We start from the raw sequence: 19,130 nt of genomic DNA, 5'->3' as shown, positions 1-19,130 counted from the left end.
GATCTAAGCATGGGAGCCTATGGAATAATCAATACTAGAGAAGAAAATAAGTTACTTACCTGTAACTGTAGTTCTACAGTGTGGGTATCTTTCATAGATTCACATGCAACCCACCCTCCTCCCCAAGAGGCTCCCCTCACACTTTGGGACTATATTTATTCCCACTTGTGCTTGAAAATCTGAGGGATCTAGCATCATTGGGGTGTGTTCTAGAGGGTGCTGTCGCCTGATTGGATGTAGGTCAAGTTTGGTCCTTTTAAAGAAAGGACATAGACAGGCTAATTAATTCATCGCCTGGTGCCATGATATGCTATGTTTATTAACTTTTTGCTGTATTATAGTACTTTGGGACTCCCACTCGACGCTGGGGATTGATTCAAGCATGTGAATTTATGAAATGTACCGATACTGGAGAACTACAGTTACAGGTAAGAGACTTATTTTCTGACTCACTCTTCTTTAGGGGGCGTTAATCACTGAGCAGTTTGATATAGACAGACACATATCATGCAAACTCTTTATCAGAAACTTATAAAATAATTTCATTTTTAATAGCAGTGAGCACAGAAGAAAACTTAGGCAATGTTCTTTTGACTCCTTATTTCTGAAGAGAAAATGAACAAACACACGGGCAAACCAAAAAGTTATATTTATTTATAAAAAATAAAACATTGGTGAACCACCCCTGTTTCTTGTTTTTCTTTCTTTATTCTTATAGTTTCTTTTCAGCCGACACGTGTTTTGTCGCATACACTGGGAAATCTCGCACTCGAGAGTCGCGGTTGTGGACTATGTTGAAGACGGAGCTGTCCTTACGAGCTCGTGGATTGGTCAGACGGAGACCTTTCCTGAATGAAGAACCAATTATAATGCAGAAAACCGATATTTTACCCATTGTGGGTTGGAATTATCACCACATAAGAAAGTAATATACCAAAGAGTGTAGAGCCTTGAGAAAGTCGGGGGACGATTTCCCAGTGAATGCGACAAAACACGTGTCTGCTGAAGAGAAACTATAAGAATAAAGAAAGAAAAACAAGAGACTCAAAATAATGTGTTAATATTTATGCATACAATGTGCAGATAAATGTTTAGATACACTACAGACGTGTGCTGAGGATTTCCTTTGTGTATTCAGGGGCCCCGGCCGCAATTTTGGGGGAGGTTGGTGGTTCTCCTCACCTTACAGCACCGTCCAGAATTCAAGATCTATTGAAACTAATATATGTGCGATTCTGAGTGCCGCTGTTTCACCTAGCTCAATACCACTGCCCGTTCAAAGGTCTTATTGATAGCTACACTTTGTGCATACTTTCCAGACAGCCATCACACAGGAAGGGTTGAGTGTGACAGGATTACATCTGCATATTGATAGTCATCCTGGGCTGGGAAAGAGTGAGGTGGGATGCACTTATATTTGTATAGGCTGCATCCTACCCTCACACCAAGGGCTGATTTACTCCCTAATGATGTCTGGAGCCAGGGCAGTGGTTGAAAGGGAGTGTTGTACACTTCTAAGGTTTCTTTTGAAGTTGCCTCTAAATCGGAGTATAAGTACAGGGGCTTTGACCCCATAATTTTATACACTGCATGGACTTGTAACCTGATTCTGCTGGCTCTACATACTGCACCAGAGGACCATTGTGCTGCCAGGAGAAACCGCCTTTCAGATGGACTGCTTTGCTTCTTCTATACTTCTTTCAGTTTGCTCGGCGGAAGGAGGGACTGCCACTTTGCCACTAAACTTGGTTGGATGTGCGGCCTGTCACCTTTACCTGTGCCCCCTGATAGTGCTTTCCAAGGTGTGGGTTTGTCCCACCCTTACCTCGTCTAGTTTAACTAGAACCACTCTTTGCTCCAAGAAGAGTGCCCAGGGAGCAGAGCATCTGGTTTGGTGAGCCTCAGAGAGCTAAGCTCCTAGCACGAGTACTGTGAGAGGTTCTGTCTGCTGCATCTTAATCAGGCGCGTTATCCAGACATTCAGGATCTCTTTGGGCCTACACCAGAAGGCTGCACTGTTTAGCCCGACCTCCCAAGAACGCCGGGTTGTTGAACTATGCGGGCCCCGCTCACAAGGTCTGCCGTTGTGTGTGCAGTCCAACTTAAAGGGATCCAATGACAACCTCCAACCTTTAGGTACCGGGGCCTAAAAACTGTATGTGGACTCTGGGAAGCAATGAGGTTTCCCCGCTCTCTTTCTTGAGATATCTGCAGAATTTTCACCGTCGCAGAAGAGAGCCCACCATCCTGCGCTCCCACGTAGGTGGACTAGGCTTATCACAAAAGGAGTTCTGCAGTGTGTGTTAAGCAGTTGCTCCACACGCTTGAGGGCAGCAGCACTTGCCTCCCCCCTCCCCCCCCCCATTTGGGCCGTACCTGGTGAGGGAACTGAAACCACTGTGGTTCTCCAGGGTGAGTCATTGACAGAGACCCCCATTTTGTTGACCAAGGAAAATGACTGTATCACGCGTCTTAGGCAGACAGGTGCTTCTGCTGCCTACGTTTATGCCAGCAAACCATCTTTCTCACTAGTGCTCATAAAGATTACCCTAACCCCGCTAATAGGGGCACAGGGTTTCATTTGCCTACATGGACTTACTGTTGCTGATGTGTTTATGGTGAGATTTTATGATTTCTGTACCAATGGTGATTCATGTGTTTGCTAAATTTGATCAACCTGCTACATCTCATGCCCTGGTGAACAATGTATCCTGTTTTGATCCTTGCACTGTTCAGGATAAAGATTATTACGTCAGGATTCCCATAATATACACAGAAGTTATGAGTTATGTTGTTTTCATCTATGATTTATGTATAATATATACTATGTTATTATTTCATTGATAATCAATAATTGTGTCTGTGTGAGTGTGTTGTACAAACGCTTTACACATTGCCTCTGATGATAAGCCTGCCTGCCCTGTGCCAAGCTACCAGAGGGTAAGCACAGGTATCTTCGGTGTGTGACTTACTTGCCCTGACTAGAGTGGTGGGTTCTGCCTGACTTGGGTGCAAACCCTAGCCAACCAGAAACCCAATTTCTAACACAGACGTACACATTCATTATGGACAAGTAATATTTCTTTATTAACTCTGAAAACAGCCAATGAATAAAGTGGGCTTAGCTTAGCTGTGATTGATAAAAGCAAAATATGAATGACAGCTGAACAGACCCCTTTATTAACAGTACTGACTGAAAGGTCCTGTATATCTGTATATATTTATGCATTTTATTAAAGAAAGCAGATGTTTTTGGTTAACAGCAGATGTTTAAAAAATGACTTACATTCTAGGTTCATCAATAACGCTAGTGTAAAAAGACTGAGCTGTAAACATTTCTTAAGTATAATGCATCCTAAATAACTAAGACAGCTCAAAAAGGATCTGATAAAGCCAACATGTGTGACCTTTACATAGTGCATTCATACAAACACAGCATCCATGTGCACACGGACACAGGGGACACATACTGGGTAATATGCAGAGGGAAAAATATATCTACAACCACCAAGACATTTAGAGCATATAAAAACACACAAACGTACAGGACACTTACAACATACAGTTAAATGTCACACTACCACACATTTAAATACCCTGCTACAAAAGCTTCACAGCCAAAATATTGAGAAATGGAATATCATGAGGGTAAACATGCATAAGCTATACATACTCTAGATTCACTATCTTAAAGGTACATACATGTGGAGTTACTATCTACAGAATTTGGTGACCCCAAGTTGTAGTTTCAAGCTCCAAATCCTTGAATGACCATAGACATAAGGGAACTGTTTTCTGTTGCCCATGACTGGAGAGAGACGTCAATGATGACATTCCCTGTCTAGTAGAAAAAACACGGTGGGTATGCACTCCTTCCCTTGATGAGAAACCATCTTGGAAAACTACTGTGTAAAGTGCGTGCGAACAGTATATTGTAGATCGCCTGAACCACAATAAATACAACTGTATTAAGTAACCGAGCTCTATCCTTGCGCTCTTTTACTGTCGCACTGCGATAGGTGGGAACAGCTCCCTCCACTGTATCAAATTCATCCCGGTAATCCAAGGTATTCCTTTTAACCAATGACATTTTCATCTTCCTTATTGGTCTTTTTCTTGAAATTATTCACCACAACGGAGACGGTGAGATGCAATCCATAATATTTATTAAACATTTCTGATACTTGCTGTCTGCCATTCTAAGCTTAATACAGCAGTACTTTTTCGAATTGATCTCCATATGAAGTAAGCACAACATGTATTGTCCCAATGCATTTCGAGCCCCAAAGGCTCTTCGTCAGGGGATTCTAAAACATATAAAATAGACAGTATAACTCAACAATTCCAGTACGATTCATGTATAATAACAAACAACCATCAAGCAGTGATTTTCAAAAACACATTTCCTATTGAATGCCCTGTACCATCACCCCCACATTACATAAAGACATGAAAAAATACATAGAAAAATACACCCCCTACTACCCTCCCATCCTACCTAAACCGGTAATACCTCAAATCTTCCCATTAATGCCAAAATACTCACACTAGTCACTTAAACGAGCCACTTAAACTTGTTTCCCCTTTCATGGTTCTCCCCATACCTCTCCTTGCTGTATCTTTCCCTTAATCCTCTTTCAACCTATTCCTCGCGATGGCTTCAATTTCCCTCATGTACTATCTCTCTCCCTCAATCCTCCATTATCCCTCGCTCTCCTTCAAATCACTCCTATTCATTCAACCTATCCCTCGCTGTTACCCGCCTAAAGTTCCCTGCCTTTCCCTCAATGTCTCACTGTAATCATGCACATGAAGCCATCGCGAGTAATAATTGCCTCTTACATCAACCAGCTTGCTGAGGATGCTAAAGAGGAGGTTAAAAAGATCTTAATTGAAGAAGAAATAGAATCTAGTAAGATTATAGATTCAGACATGGATGTTGCCATCACAGGGTTCAGACACTTGACAGGTGCGGCAGTTCGTAGGCGACAGGTGTGGCTCAAAGCCACCTCATTCCGTCAGGTAGTTCAAAAAAAGATCTTGGACTTACCTTATGCAGAGAGGCCCTCTTTGGAAACCATGTAGAGGAGGACCTCAAAACCATTAAGGCAGACACCGATACTGCCAAGAAATTGAGGACGTTGCAATTCCGGAAAACTCCTTTTCGCAAATCCAGAGGAAAGGGACAACCTTTCAATAGAGGGGGTATCAACAGTACTGTTACACTTCCAATTCCTCGAATACGCAGTCTTACCGTCCCCAGTTCCAGCAAAGACGACTGCCTCAATCATCTTATGTCAGATCGAGCAGAGGAAAAACGCCTTAGCTAGCAAGGATACTGTAGGAAAGTAGGATCTGCTTTCATGCTTAGCCCCACTTTTTGCTGGTGTTCTACTGCTTTCTGACTAGTCTGACTGGGATCCTCCTAATCCTGACCCCAGGCACTGTGGTTTCTCGCTAAATGTGACTATGGTAAGTACTTTGGCAGCTTCCAAATTGGCTACTGGTGTACCCTAGTAAATGGTACTAAGGTACCCCGGGCATTGGTACACCAGGGGTCCCCCATGGGCTGTAGCATGTATTATGCCACCAAGGAGAGACCGCTCAAATTGTGACTATAGGCCTGCCATTGCAGCCTGTGTAAGCTGGTGCTAGCACCACTTGCAACAGATATAAGTGTTCTAATATCTGAGGTCACTGCACTTGAAACCTATAGGTCACTCCTAAGGCAGGCCTTTCACTCCTGAAGGTAGGGTGCTTGGTTAGAAGTGTGAGGGTGTCCTGCATGAGCAGTACACCCCCTACATACCCCGGAGTCGATGTACCAAGGTTTGTAAATGCGGGCAGCCATTTAATACATATAGTGGGCACCAAGTCAATTACGAGATGTTTAACTATATATTGGCTGCACCAAAACCGGTCATGTTTGGTATCAAACATGTTGGAATCCTACCCCAACACCAATGTTAGTGCTGGATGCAGGATCCTATGTACTGGGGGCCTCCCCTAGTGAGCCCCCTTGCATTCCTGGTCCCAGCCTTTCAGGGTCTAACACCAAGCTAGTGTTGCTGCCGACCACAGACACGATTCTCCCCTCCTGCTGCTGAGCTGAGCTCGAGCAGGGGAAGGTAGAGCTATAGGTTTCCTGTCACAGGGAGGTGTTACCACCTCCCAGACAGGACTTAATGTATTGGGCTGGGGTGGGGTCCCTTGCCAGCGCCACCTGACTGCTTTGAAGTGCACATTTGGTGCCTTGCTTGCAAACTCCAGTTGGAACCTGTTCAGGGAGTCGTTGGCTCCAGCTCAGGTGTGAAACTGGACAAAGGGCATGGGAGTATCCTTACCTTTGTCCAGTCCATCCTCTAGGAGGGGTCCCTGAATCATCACAACCCTTTCCCTTGGGGACTTCAGGGCTTATTCGTGGGTGGCTCTTCAGATTTGCAATGGGACAAAATTCAGACCTGAAACCACTTCTACTTCTACCGTCTGGGCACTTTGGACTTTTTTGGACTTCACCTGGGAACCGACAATGCATCAAGAAAGACTCCTGCTGCTCCTGGTCTCATCGCGCTGCCAGTCTTCTGCGTCATATGTGCATGTGCTTCATTCAGGTTCTTCTCCAGGCCTGTGGGCATCAAAGACACCCGAAGGAATGTCCCTTGGAGAGACGGAGTCACTACCCTGCTTCTCCTGGCACCGCAACCAAGCTGACTGGTCTGCTGCTCCCGACGGCCCATGGATTTTTAAAGGCCCAACAACACAGATGGTGGTTCTGTAACCTCCTCCAGGCCTGCACTGTCTTCTCAACAAATATGAGTCTTCTGGTCCAGTCTCGACTTCGGTCACCGTTTACATTCCACTTCGTAAGTATATGGTTTGGTCTCCCCCTGTATAGTGGTGGCCGGCATGGCTCACGGGTGGCGTGGCAGGTCACGAGGGGGGTGAGGTTGCACGGTGGGTGTGGGAGGGGTCACGCATATTTTTAAGAAAAATTGAAAAAAAAAGTATTTTTGCGCCGGGTCCCTCGTCTCTGTTCCTGTTCTCCTCGTGGAACTCGAGGAACATGAAACAGGCTCCACTGACCACTCACATTGTTGTGATTGGTCAGCACCCAGGCTCCTCCGATTAATCACAACACTGCAATGCAGAGTTGTGATTGGTTTTGAGCATCCTGGTTCGACGCTCAACCAGGGAATGGGGGCCTGGACTTGTTTTCCACGCAGGCTCTAATGCAGCCTGCACGGAGAATGGGGCAAGTGCGCATGACTCGTTTGGGCGGCCTTAGAGGGCTGACCAAATAGTCGATGCACATTTAGGAGTGGTCAAACCACTCCTCCCCTGCCCTGCTCCGAGAGCAGAACAGTCCTGGCCTCAACTACTACTACATCTACATGAAAAAGCAATAGTTTTGGATGGTCTCATTGCAGTAATTTCTAAAGCTCCTCAACCAGCATGACTTTATGACCACCCTAGACCTCCAAGATGTCTATTTCCACATACCTATTCACGCAAAGCACAGGAAATATCTAAGGTTTTTCGTTGCTGGATGCCACTACCAGTTCAGGGGGCTCCCTTTTGGTGTCAAGTCCGCACCGAGGATTTTTGCAAAGTGCCTTGCACAGGTTGCAGCATTTCTCAGACAACACCAGCATCAAGTCTTTCCATATCTGGAGTGGCTAATCAAGGCACCTTCCAAGGCAGCAGCGCTTGCATCCACGAATGTCTGCACAGATCTCTTCCGGTGACTGGGTCTTACCCTTAATCTACAAAAATCCGAACAAAACTCATCGCTAACAATTGACTTTCTACGAGTCAAATTAGACACTATATGCTCAAAGGTGTATCCCACAGAAGAACGACAACAACGGCTTGTCATGCTAACAAGTCCCATCCAAAGAAAAAAGTCTCTTTCGGTCTGACTGTGCAAGTCACTCTTGAGAATGATGTCATCATGCATACCCTTCATCCCATTCTGTCACTTCAAAATGCGACCGATTAAGGAGGAACTGGACAAGCAGTGGATACAGTCTGACGGCTCCTTCAACGACATTATCAAAGTTACTCCACAAATGATCAAAGCCTTAGAGTGGTGGACAGACAAAAAGCATCTGTCAATTGGGCTATCCCTACAGCAGATAACAGCCCCTTTAGTGATCACTTCAGATGCATCCCTGGAAGGTGTAACCGAACTCAAAGTCAATCAGACATAAATTAACTGGAATTGAGGGCAGTATATGTGGCCCTGCAGGGTTTTCTTCCAAGATTACATCATTCAACAGTGCTTATCTAAACAGACAATACGACGACAATGCACTACAACAAGAACCAGGGCGGCACAAGATCTCACCCGCTTTCCAGAGAAGTGCAAAATATATGGGAATGGGTTATAGCACAAAAGATCTGCCTCCTTGCAGAGCACATTCCGGGACAAAACACTATGGCAGACACACTCAGCAGGCTAACGTCATGCCATGAGTGGGAAGGATTAGTTACTTACCTGTAATCCTAGTTCTCATCCAGGGGTATACTCATCAAAGTCATAATCTATGAATAATCCCCGCCCACGTGCGGGATCCCGGAGCATATAGAAAATACATATATATACATATATATGCATATGTGAAAACATATACATGCAGCCTAAAGAATGTTTCAAACATGGCAATGCTGTAAATTACATAGGTTTGCATTGTAGTGCCCCCTAACCCATAAGGAAAAAAGGAAGCACCAAGCCAATTGTCACACAACAATGCTTTATTGCCATAAAGCAAAACTGTAATTGCAGGCACTTGCCTGTAGGCTGCAGTAGAGTATCAAGAAACAAAGAAAACTGACACCTTGCCTTTAAGGCATTAGAGTAAGGGGACCGTGCATTTAAGACCTGCAGGAGACCCCTTGCTCCCATGATGCACCACAGGTGACAGTTAGGTCAGTTCTTTTTGACGGTGCACTCGCACCTGAGTAGATCTGTAATTAATAAACAATGCCTTGAGGAGAAAAAGCTCGTCCGGGGAGGTGGGTGGGTCGCTTATGACTTTGATGAGTATACCCCTGGATGAGAACTAGGATTACAGGTAAGTAACTAATCCTTCTCATCCAGGGGATACTCATCAATAGTCATAATCTATGAATAGAGTAGCAAGCCCATACCCAAATTCTCGCGGACGAGCATTATAGCATATAGAACATGCATTAACATCACATAGCATAGCAATCATGCAAACAAATTCCTCAAAGAGGCCTGCCCCACCTGGGCGTCGGCCTGTGCGTCTGAATCTAGGCAGTAATGGCGTGTAAAAGTATGTATGGAGCGCCATGTAGCTGCTTTGCAAATTTCAGACATGGGAACGTTGCGAAGGAGAGCTACAGTAGAAGCTTGCCCTCTAGTAGAGTGTGCTCTTGGTCTACCCTGTAGCACCTTGTTAGACAGCTGATAGGACAAGGCTATACATGAGACAATCCATCTAGAAATGGACCTCTTGGAGGCAGCCAGCCCGGTATTCGTTGGACCGTAATTAACAAAGAGTCTGTCAGACTTTCTAAGTGAAAGGGTCTTAGCAAGATAAAATTTCAATACCCTCCGGAGGTCAAGAGAATGTAAAGCTCTCTCCGGGGGAGTGGTTGGCTGAGGAAAAAAAGTGGGTAACGTAATAACCTGATTAATGTGGAAGTCCGAGACCACCTTGGGCAGGAAGCTCGGATGAGTACGTAGTACCACTCTATTAGCATGGAAAACAGTGTAAGGTTCCTTGCAGCAGAGGGCCTGAATCTCACTCACCCTGCGGGCAGAAGTGATGGCTACTAAGAAGGCAGCCTTCCAGGTCAGATGCTGTAAGGATGCCTTATGAATAGGCTCGAAAGGTGCTCCCATCAACTTAGAGAGAACAATGTTGAGTTCCCAGGGAGGAGAAGAAGACCTCACTGGTGGAAAGACTTTCTTAAGCCCTTCTAGGAAATCTTTGACTACCGGCATCTGGAAGAATGAGGCCTGGGTAGGAGATTTTCTATAAGCTGTGATAGCAGCTAAGTGGACTCTGATGGAAGTATACTTTAAACCAGACTTTGCCAAATGCAATAAATAGGGGAGAATAACCTGCTCTTGACCCCGAACCGGATCAAGGGCGTTATCTCTACACCAAATGTAGAACCCCTTTCACTTGAAGGCATAAGACTTCCTAGTGGAGGGCCTCTTTGCTTCTCGCAGAATGTTCATGCAGTCCGCAGGAAGATCTAAATGTCCGTACTGGATGAGTTCAGGAGCCATGCCGTCAAGCGAAGAGAGGGGAGGTTGGGATGGAACACTCTCCCCTGGTCCTTGGTCAGTAAGTTCGTCAGGCAAGGCAATCCCCGGTGTGGCACCTCTGACAACTGTAGTAGATCCGGGTACCACCACTGACTGGGCCACTCCGGAGCTATCAGGATCATCCGCGCTCTGGACCTGTAGAATTTCTGTATCACAGCTGGGATGAGAGGGAGAGGAGGAAAAGCGTATAGCAATGTCCGTGACCAGCTGATCAAAAGTGCGTTCCCCTGAGATCCCAGTTGGGGGAACCTGGAGGCGAAGACGGGGCATTTTTTGTTTGCCGCGTCTGCGAAAAGATCTATGTCCGGTACTCCCCACTGCCGGAAGATCTCTTGAGCGACGTCTTCCTTGAGCACCCAGTCGTGCGCTTCGACGAAGTCTCTGCTGAGGCCGTCTGCCTGGACGTTCAGGGTCCCTGGCAGGTGAACAGCGATGATCGAAAGGCCTCTCGCTAGTAGCCATCGCCAAATGGACTGAGCTTCCAGAGATAGGACTAGTGATCTGGTGCCTCCTTGCTTGTTCAGATAGAACATAGTTGTTGTGTCGTCTGTCTGAACCTGCACGTAGTTGGTTTGGAGGGACGGATACAGGGACTTGAGAGCTAGATGGACTGCTCGAAGCTCCAAGAAGTTTATGTGATAACTCTGTTCGGTATTGAACCAGAGACCTTGTACCTGAAGCTGGTCCATATGAGCACCCCAGCCCTGCATGGAGGCATCTGTGACCACTGTCTGTGTCGGAGGCGCCTGATGGAAGGGGATGCCGTGAAGTAGATGGGAGCGTTTCATCCACCATCTGATGGAGTCTTTGGCAGCTTGGTGAAGAGAGATGAGATCTTCCCAGCGGCCGGACCTCTGCGACCACTGATCCTCTAGCTCTTGTTGCAGAGGGCGCATGTGAAGATGTGCATTGGGCACAATGTAAATGCACGAAGCCATCGACCCCAGAAGTGACGACACTTGCCTGGCTGTGGGAAATGCCGCGTTGAGAAGTGTGTGGCATTTCTGAAGCATGGATGATAACCTCTCCTCCGAAGGACACACGCTTGCCTTTGAGGAGTCCGGAGAGGCGCCCAGGTAGTGAATCCGCTGAGTGGGATTGAGGACCGATTTTTTTTTGTAATTGACCTGTAATCCCAGCGACTGTAGTAGATTGAGGCAGAACGAGAGATGGCTCTGGAGTCGACCGGGAGTGGAACTCTTCAGGAGCCAGTCGTCTAGATAGGGATAGACGAATATCTTCCGTTTGCGGAGGAAGGCAGCTACCACCGCCATGCACTTTGAGAATGTCCGTGGGGCGGATTTGAGGCCAAACGGCAGAACTCTGTACTGATAGTGCTGCCGAGAGATCTGAAATCTGAGAAATTTCCGGTGTTTCACTGAGATAGGAACATGGAAGTAGGCATCCTGTAGGTCGATGGCACACATCCAGTCTCCCTGGTGAAAATGCGGGAAGATCTGATGCAGAGCCAGCATTCTGAACTTTTCTTTTCTGACAAATCCGTTGAGCAGACGGAGGTCGAGAATGGGTCTGTACTCTTTGAGTACTCCTCGTTTTTTAACAAGAAAGTACCGGGAGTATACTCCTTGATTTCTTTGCAGGAGCGGAATTTCCTCTATGGCATTCTTGGAGAGGAGAGTAGCTACTTCGCCCAGTAAAAGCCGATTTTGGATTTGAGGGAGGTGCTGCCTCCGTGGGGATACACGCGGAGGGGGAGACTTGAACCTCAGCAAGTAGCCATGTTGTACAATATTCAGCACCCATCTGTCTTTTGTAATTGCTTCCCACTCTGCCAGGTGAGTACTGATACTTCCTCCTACCGGAGTGGCGAACGAGCGCGGAGGAAGTAAGATCTCACTGTTTTGAGGGCTGTTTGGTGGAGGACTGTTGCTGCTTTGAATTTCCTCTCCCTCTGCCACGACCCATTTGTTGAAACTGGGACCTCTGCTGATTTTGTGAGGACCATTGGGGTGTTTGAACGCGCTGATGAAAGGCACGCTTGTCGCCCTGGCGAAAGCGCTTTCGATATTCCTTGCGCTTTTCAAGCCCAACAGCTTTTACAGTGTCCAACTCGGCCTTCATTTTGGTCATTTGGTCATCAGCGTGAGCCCCAAACAAAGATGATCCGTTAAAAGGCAGATTAAGATTTTTTTTCTGCGCATCAGGCTTGAGGCCCGTCAGCCGTAGCCAGGCTGAGCGCAGAGAGCATACGCCATGAGAGTAGCCATGTGCAGCGAGGTCCGAAGCATCCGCAGCCGCGCTGATAATTTGATTGGCTACGAGCCCACCTTCCAGGAGAATTTCATTAAAATCCTGCCTGTCTTCCCTTGGCAGTTTCTCAGCAAATCTGGAGAGGGAATCCCATAGAGAGCGATCATACCGTCCTAGCAGGGCTGAAGCACTAGCCACTTTCATGTGTGAGGCAGAAGTGTTGCACATCTTTCTGCCATACGAATCCATTTGTTTGCTGTCTTTCTCTCCGGAGGAAAGAAGAAGACACAGAGGCAGAATGGGACTTCATGGCAGCCGCCACGATAACTGAGTCCGCTGGTGGGTCCACCCTTAGAAACAAGGGATCCTCAGCAGGAGCCTTATATTTTTTCGCAATTCTTGAAGGCACAGAGCCCACCGTAGCAGGAGTGAGAAATGTGGCCATCGCTGGCTCCAACAATCCTGGCACCAGTGGTAGCAAAGGTCTTGGTGCTGACCGGTGATGCAAGGTATCAAATATAATTGACGTGGGGGCCTGAGGAGTATGTAGCGTGATATTCAATTTCTGCGCACCTCTAACCAGGACGTCAGAGAAAGTAGCGATGTCATCCACAGGGGACACTCGCGGCGGGGTGTAGAAGACAAGGTCGGAGAATAGTCCCGGACCGAGGACCTTGTGGAGGAAGACCAAGTGGGTGATCTAGTGCGTCGCCTCTTGTGGGGACGGTCGCTGTGATGACCCCCTGGACCGTGATCCGTGTTTGGAAGGAGATCTTGGCCTTCTGCGAGGAGAGGGACGATCCCTGGATCGTGACCGGCGTGGAGAAGGTGGCTTTGGAGAAAACCTGGAGGGAGAGTATGTGCGGGAATAGTCCGAGCCCGGACTTCTGCAGTCACCTGTACCCACATTCTCCAACCAGCGAGGTGAAAGTCCAAACTTCTCCGGTGCGTTAGGTGATTTTTCCGGAGAGATCTGCACGATATGCAGGCCTGGAGATGATGAACGATCTCCTGAAGATCTAGATCTGGCTCTTCTCTCCGCGGTCACTGCTGTTCTTTCCTTCGACGACGAACGCCTCGACGTCGATGATGTTTGTGTCACCATCGGCGCTGATTGTTGTGAATGGCGCTCTGCCCTCAACGATGGTCTCAACGCCGACCGCCTACGTCGTTGCGGAGACCTCGACGTCGATCTTCGTTGTCGAACAGGCGCTTGTCGACGAACTGGCGACTTCAACGTCGACCTTCCATGACGTCGACTGGGTGACTTCGACGTCGACCTTCCATGACGTCGACTGGGTGACTTCGACGTCGACCTTCCATGACGTCGGCTTGGCGACTTCGTCGTCGACCTTTCATGACGTCGAATGGGGGTTGACCTCATCGACGTCGAATGCCTTGACGTCGAACGGCCCACTCGCGGCGAGACATAAGTCGTCGCCTCTCTCGACGTCGATCCCCTCGAGGGTGGCGGAGAGTGTCTCGACGTCGATGGAAGCCACAACGTCGACGGAGACAGTCCAGATCTCACCGGACTAACAGCCTTCGAGCCCGAAGGACTGCGCCTCGACGCCGACTTACTTCTCTGCGGCGGAGAAACTCGACGTCGAGATGAATCTCTTGATGCAGAAGTCGTCTTCTGTTTTTTCGACAGTACCTTCGACGTGTAAGGGGACCGTGCCTTTAAGACCTGCAGGAGACCCCTTGCTCCCATGATGCACCACAGGTGACAGTTAGGTCAGTTCTTTTTGACGGTGCACTCGCACCTGAGTAGATCTGTAATTAATAAACAATGCCTTGAGGAGAAAAAGCTCGTCCGGGGAGGTGGGTGGGTCGCTTATGACTTTGATGAGTATACCCCTGGATGAGAACTAGGATTACAGGTAAGTGACTAATCCTTCTCATCCAGGGGATACTCATCAATAGTCATAATCTATGAATAGAGTAGCAAGCCCATACCCAAAGTCTCACGGACGAGCGTTTATAGCATTTAGAACATGCATTAACATCACATAGCATAGCAATCATGCAAACAAATTCCTCAAAGAGGCCTGCCCCACCTGGGCGTCGGCCTGTGCGTCTGAATCTAGGCAGTAATGGCGTGTAAAAGTATGTATGGAGCGCCATGTAGTTGCTTTGCAAATTTCAGACATGGGAACGTTGCGAAGGAGAGCTACAGTAGAAGCTTTCCCTCTAGTAGAGTGTGCTCTTGGTCTACCCTGTAGCACCTTGTTAGACAGCTGATAGGACAAGGCTATACATGAGACAATCCATCTAGAAATGGACCTCTTGGAGGCAGCCAGCCCGGTATTCGTTGGACCGTAATTAACAAAGAGTCTGTCAGACTTTCTAAGTGAAAGGGTCTTAGAAAGATAAAATTTCAATACCCTCCGGAGGTCAAGAGAATGTAAAGCTCTCTCCGGGGGAGTGGTTGGCTGAGGAAAAAAAGTGGGTAACGTAATAACCTGATTAATGTGGAAGTCCGAGACCACCTTGGGCAGGAAGCTCGGATGAGTACGTAGTACCACTCTATTAGCATGGAAAACAGTGTAAGGTTCCTTGCAGCAGAGGGCCTGAATCTCACTCACCCTGCGGGCAGAAGTGATGGCTACTAAGAAGGCAGCCTTCCAGGTCAGATGCTGTAAGGATGCCTTATGAATAGGCTCGAAAGGAGCTCCCATCAACTTAGAGAGAACAATGTTGAGTTCCCAGGGAGGAGAAGAAGACCTCACTGGTGGAAAGACTTTCTTAAGCCCTTATAGGAAATCTTTGACTACCGGCATCTGGAAGAATGAGGCCTGGGTAGGAGATTTTCTATAAGCTCTGATAGTAGCTAAGTGGACTCTGATGGAAGTATACTTTAAACCAGACTTTGCCAAATGCAATAAATAGGGGAGAATAACCTGCTCTTGACCCCGAACCGGATCAAGGGCGTTATCTCTACACCAAATGTAGAACCCCTTCCACTTGAAGGCATAAGACTTCCTAGTGGAGGGCCTCTTTGCTTCTCGCAGAATGTTCATGCAGTCCGCAGGAAGATCTAAATGTCCGTACTGGATGAGTTCAGGAGCCATGCCGTCAAGCGAAGAGAGGGGAGGTTGGAATGGAACACTCTCCCCTGGTCCTTGGTCAGTAAGTTCGGCAGGCAAGGCAATCTCCGGTGTGGCACCTCTGACAACTGTAGTAGATCCGGGTACCACCACTGACGGGGCCACTCCGGAGCTATCAGGATCATCCGCGCTCTGGTCCTGTAGAATTTCTGTATCACAGCTGGGATGAGAGGGAGAGGAGGAAAAGCGTATAGCAATGTCCGTGACCAGCTGATCAAAAGTGCGTTCCCCTGAGATCCCAGTTGGGGGAACCTGGAGGCGAAGACGGGGCATTTTTTGTTTGCCGCGTCTGCGAAAAGATCTATGTCCGGTACTCCCCACTGCCGGAAGATCTCTTGAGCGATGTCTTCGTTGAGCACCCAGTCGTGCGCTTCGACGAAGTCTCTGCTGAGGCCGTCTGCCTGGACGTTCAGGGTCCCTGGCAGGTGAACAGCGATGATCGAAAGGCCTCTCGCTAGTAGCCATCGCCAAATGGACTGAGCTTCCAGAGATAGGACTAGTGATCTGGTGCCTCCTTGCTTGTTCAGATAGAACATAGTTGTTGTGTTGTCTGTCTGAACCTGCACGTAGTTGGTTTGGAGGGACGGATACACGGACTTGAGAGCTAGATGGACTTCTCGAAGCTCCAAGAAGTTTATGTGATAACTCTGTTCGGTATTGAACCAGAGACCTTGTACCTGAAGCTGGTCCATATGAGCACCCCAGCCCTGCATGGAGGCATCTGTGACCACTGTCTGTGTCGGAGGCGCCTGATGGAAGGGGACGCCTTGAAGTAGATGGGAGCGTTTCATCCACCATCTGATGGAGTCTTTGGCAGCTTGGTGAAGAGAGATGAGATCTTCCCAGCGGCCGGACCTCTGCGACCACTGATCCTCTAGCTCTTGTTGCAGAGGGCGCATGTGAAGATGTGCATTGGGCACAATGTAAATGCACTAAGCCATCGACCCCAGAAGTGACGACACTTGCCTGGCTATGGGAAATGCCGCGTTTAGAAGCGTGTGGCATTTCTGAAGCATGGATGATAACCTCTCCTCCGAAGGACACACGCTTGCCTTTGAGGAGTCCAGAGAGGCGCCCAGGTAGTGAATCCGCTGAGTGGGATTGAGGACCGACTTTTTGTAATTGACCTGTAATCCCAGCGACTGTAGTAGATTGAGGCAGAACGAGAGATGGCTCTGGAGTCGACCGGGAGTGGAACTCTTCAGGAGCCAGTCGTATAGATAGGGATAGACGAATATCTTCCGTTTGCGGAGGAAGGCAGCTACCACCGCCATGCACTTTGAGAATGTCCGTGGGGCGGATTTGAGGCCAAACGGCAGAACTCTGTACTGATAGTGCTGCCGAGAGATCTGAAATCTGAGAAATTTCCGGTGTTTCACTGAGATAGGAACATGGAAGTAGGCATCCTGTAGGTCGATGGCACACATCCAGTCTCCCTGGTGAAAATGCGGGAAGATCTGATGCAGAGCCAGCATTCTGAACTTTTCTTTTCTGACAAATCCGTTGAGCAGACGGAGGTCGAGAATGGGTCTGTACTCTTTGAGTACTCCTCGTTTTTTAACAAGAAAGTACCGGGAGTATACTCCTTGATTTCTTTGCAGGAGCGGAATTTCCTCTATGGCATTCTTGGAGAGGAGAGTAGCTACTTCGCCCAGTAAAAGCCAATTTTGGATTTGAGGGAGATGCTGCCTCCGTGGGGATACACGCGGAGGGGGAGACTTGAACCTCAGCAAGTAGCCATGTTGTACAATATTCAGCACCCATCTGTCTTTTGTAATTGCTTCCCACTCTGCCAGTTGAGCACTGATACTTCCTCCTACCGGAGTGGCGAACGAGCGTGGAGGAAGTAAGATCTCACTGTTTAGAGGGCTGTTTGGTGGAGGACTGTTGCTGCTTTGCATTTCCTCTCCCTCTGCCACGACCCCTTTGTTGAAACTGGGACCTCTGCTGATTTTGTGAGGACCATTGGGGTGTTTGAACGCGCTGATGAAAGGCACGCTTGTCGCCCTGGCGAAAGCGCTTTCGATATTCCTTGCGCTTTTCAAGCCCAACAGCTTTTACAGTGTCCAACTCGGCCTTCATTTTGGTCATTTGGTCATCAGCATGAGCCCCAAACAAAGATGATCCGTTAAAAGGCAGATTAAGAATTTTTTTCTGCGCATAAGGCTTGAGGCCCGTCAGCCGTAGCCAGGCTGAGCGCCGAGAGCATACGCCATGAGAGTAGCCATGTGCGGCGAGGTCCGAAGCATCCGCAGCCGCGCTGATAATTTGATTGACTACGAGCCCACCTTCCAGGAGAATTTCATTAAAATCCTGCCTGTCTTCCCTTGGCAGTTTCTCAGCAAATCTGGAGAGGGAATCCCATAGAGAGCGATCATACCGTCCTAGCAGGGCTGAAGCACTAGCCACTTTCATGTGTGAGGCAGAAGTGTTGCACATCTTTCTGCCATACGAATCCATTTGTTTGCTGTCTTTCTCCGGGTGGACAGAAGAAGACTCAGAGGCAGAATGGGACTTCATGGCAGCCGCCACGATAACTGAGTCCGCTGGTGGGTCCGCCCTTAGAAACAAGGGATCCTCAGCAGGAGCCTTATATTTTTTCGCAATTCTTGAAGGCACAGAGCCCACCGTAGCAGGAGTGAGAAATGTGGCCATCGCTGGCTCCAACAATCCTGGCACCAGTGGTAGCAAAGGTCTTGGTGCTGACCGGTGATGCAAGGTATCAAATATAATTGACGTGGGGGCCTGAGGAGTATGTAGCGTGATATTCAATTTCTGCGCACCTCTAACCAGGACGTCAGAGAAAGTAGCGATGTCATCCACAGGGGACACTCGCGGCGGGGGTGTAGAAGACAAGGTCGGAGAATAGTCCCGGACCGAGGACCTTGTGGAGGAAGACCAAGTGGGTGATCTAGTGCGTCGCCTCTTGTGGGGACGGTCGCTGTGATGACCCCTGGACCGTGATCCGTGTTTGGAAGGAGATCTTGGCCTTCTGCGAGGAGAGGGACGATCCCTGGATCGTGACCGGCGTGGAGAAGGTGGCTTTGGAGAAAACCTGGTGGGAGAGTGTGTGCGGGAAAAGTCCGAGCCCGGACTTCTGCGGTCACCTGTACCCACATTCTCCAACCAGCGTGGTGAAAGTCCAAACTTCTCCGGTGTGTTAGGTGATTTTTCTGGAGAGATCTGCACGATATGCAGGCCTGGAGATGATGAACGATCTCCTGAAGATCTAGATCTGGCTCTTCTCTCCGCGGTCACTGCTGTTCTTTCCTTCGACGTCGAACGCCTCGACGTCGATGATGTTTGTGTCACCATCGGCGCCGATTGTTGCGAATGGCGCTCTGCCCTCGACGATGGTCTCGACACCGACCGCCTACGTCGTTGCGGAGACCTCAACGTCGATCTTCGTCGTCGAACAGGTGTTTGTCGACGAACTGGCGACTTCAACGTCGACCTTCCATGACGTCGACTGGGTGACTTCGACGTCGACCTTCCATGACGTCGAC

At 48.3% G+C, this 19,130-nt stretch overlaps 1 protein-coding gene across 1 annotated transcript in view; it reads right to left on the bottom strand.

Moving 5' to 3' along the window:
* Positions 1 to 4,149: 4,149 nt before the first annotated feature.
* LOC146830152 (uromodulin-like) overlaps positions 4,150 to 19,130 on the bottom strand; it is a 369,504-nt gene continuing 354,523 nt past the window's right edge. The window contains exon 9 of the mRNA XM_085604401.1: positions 4,150 to 4,307. The gene's annotated coding sequence lies outside the window, so the exon portion shown is untranslated. The remainder of the gene's footprint in view (positions 4,308 to 19,130) is intronic.

Source organism: Triturus cristatus, chromosome 5_1 (assembly GCF_964204655.1).
Source record: "Triturus cristatus chromosome 5_1, aTriCri1.1, whole genome shotgun sequence".
Lineage (NCBI taxonomy): Eukaryota > Metazoa > Chordata > Amphibia > Caudata > Salamandridae > Triturus > Triturus cristatus.
This window is presented reverse-complemented; position numbering and strand designations above follow the sequence as displayed.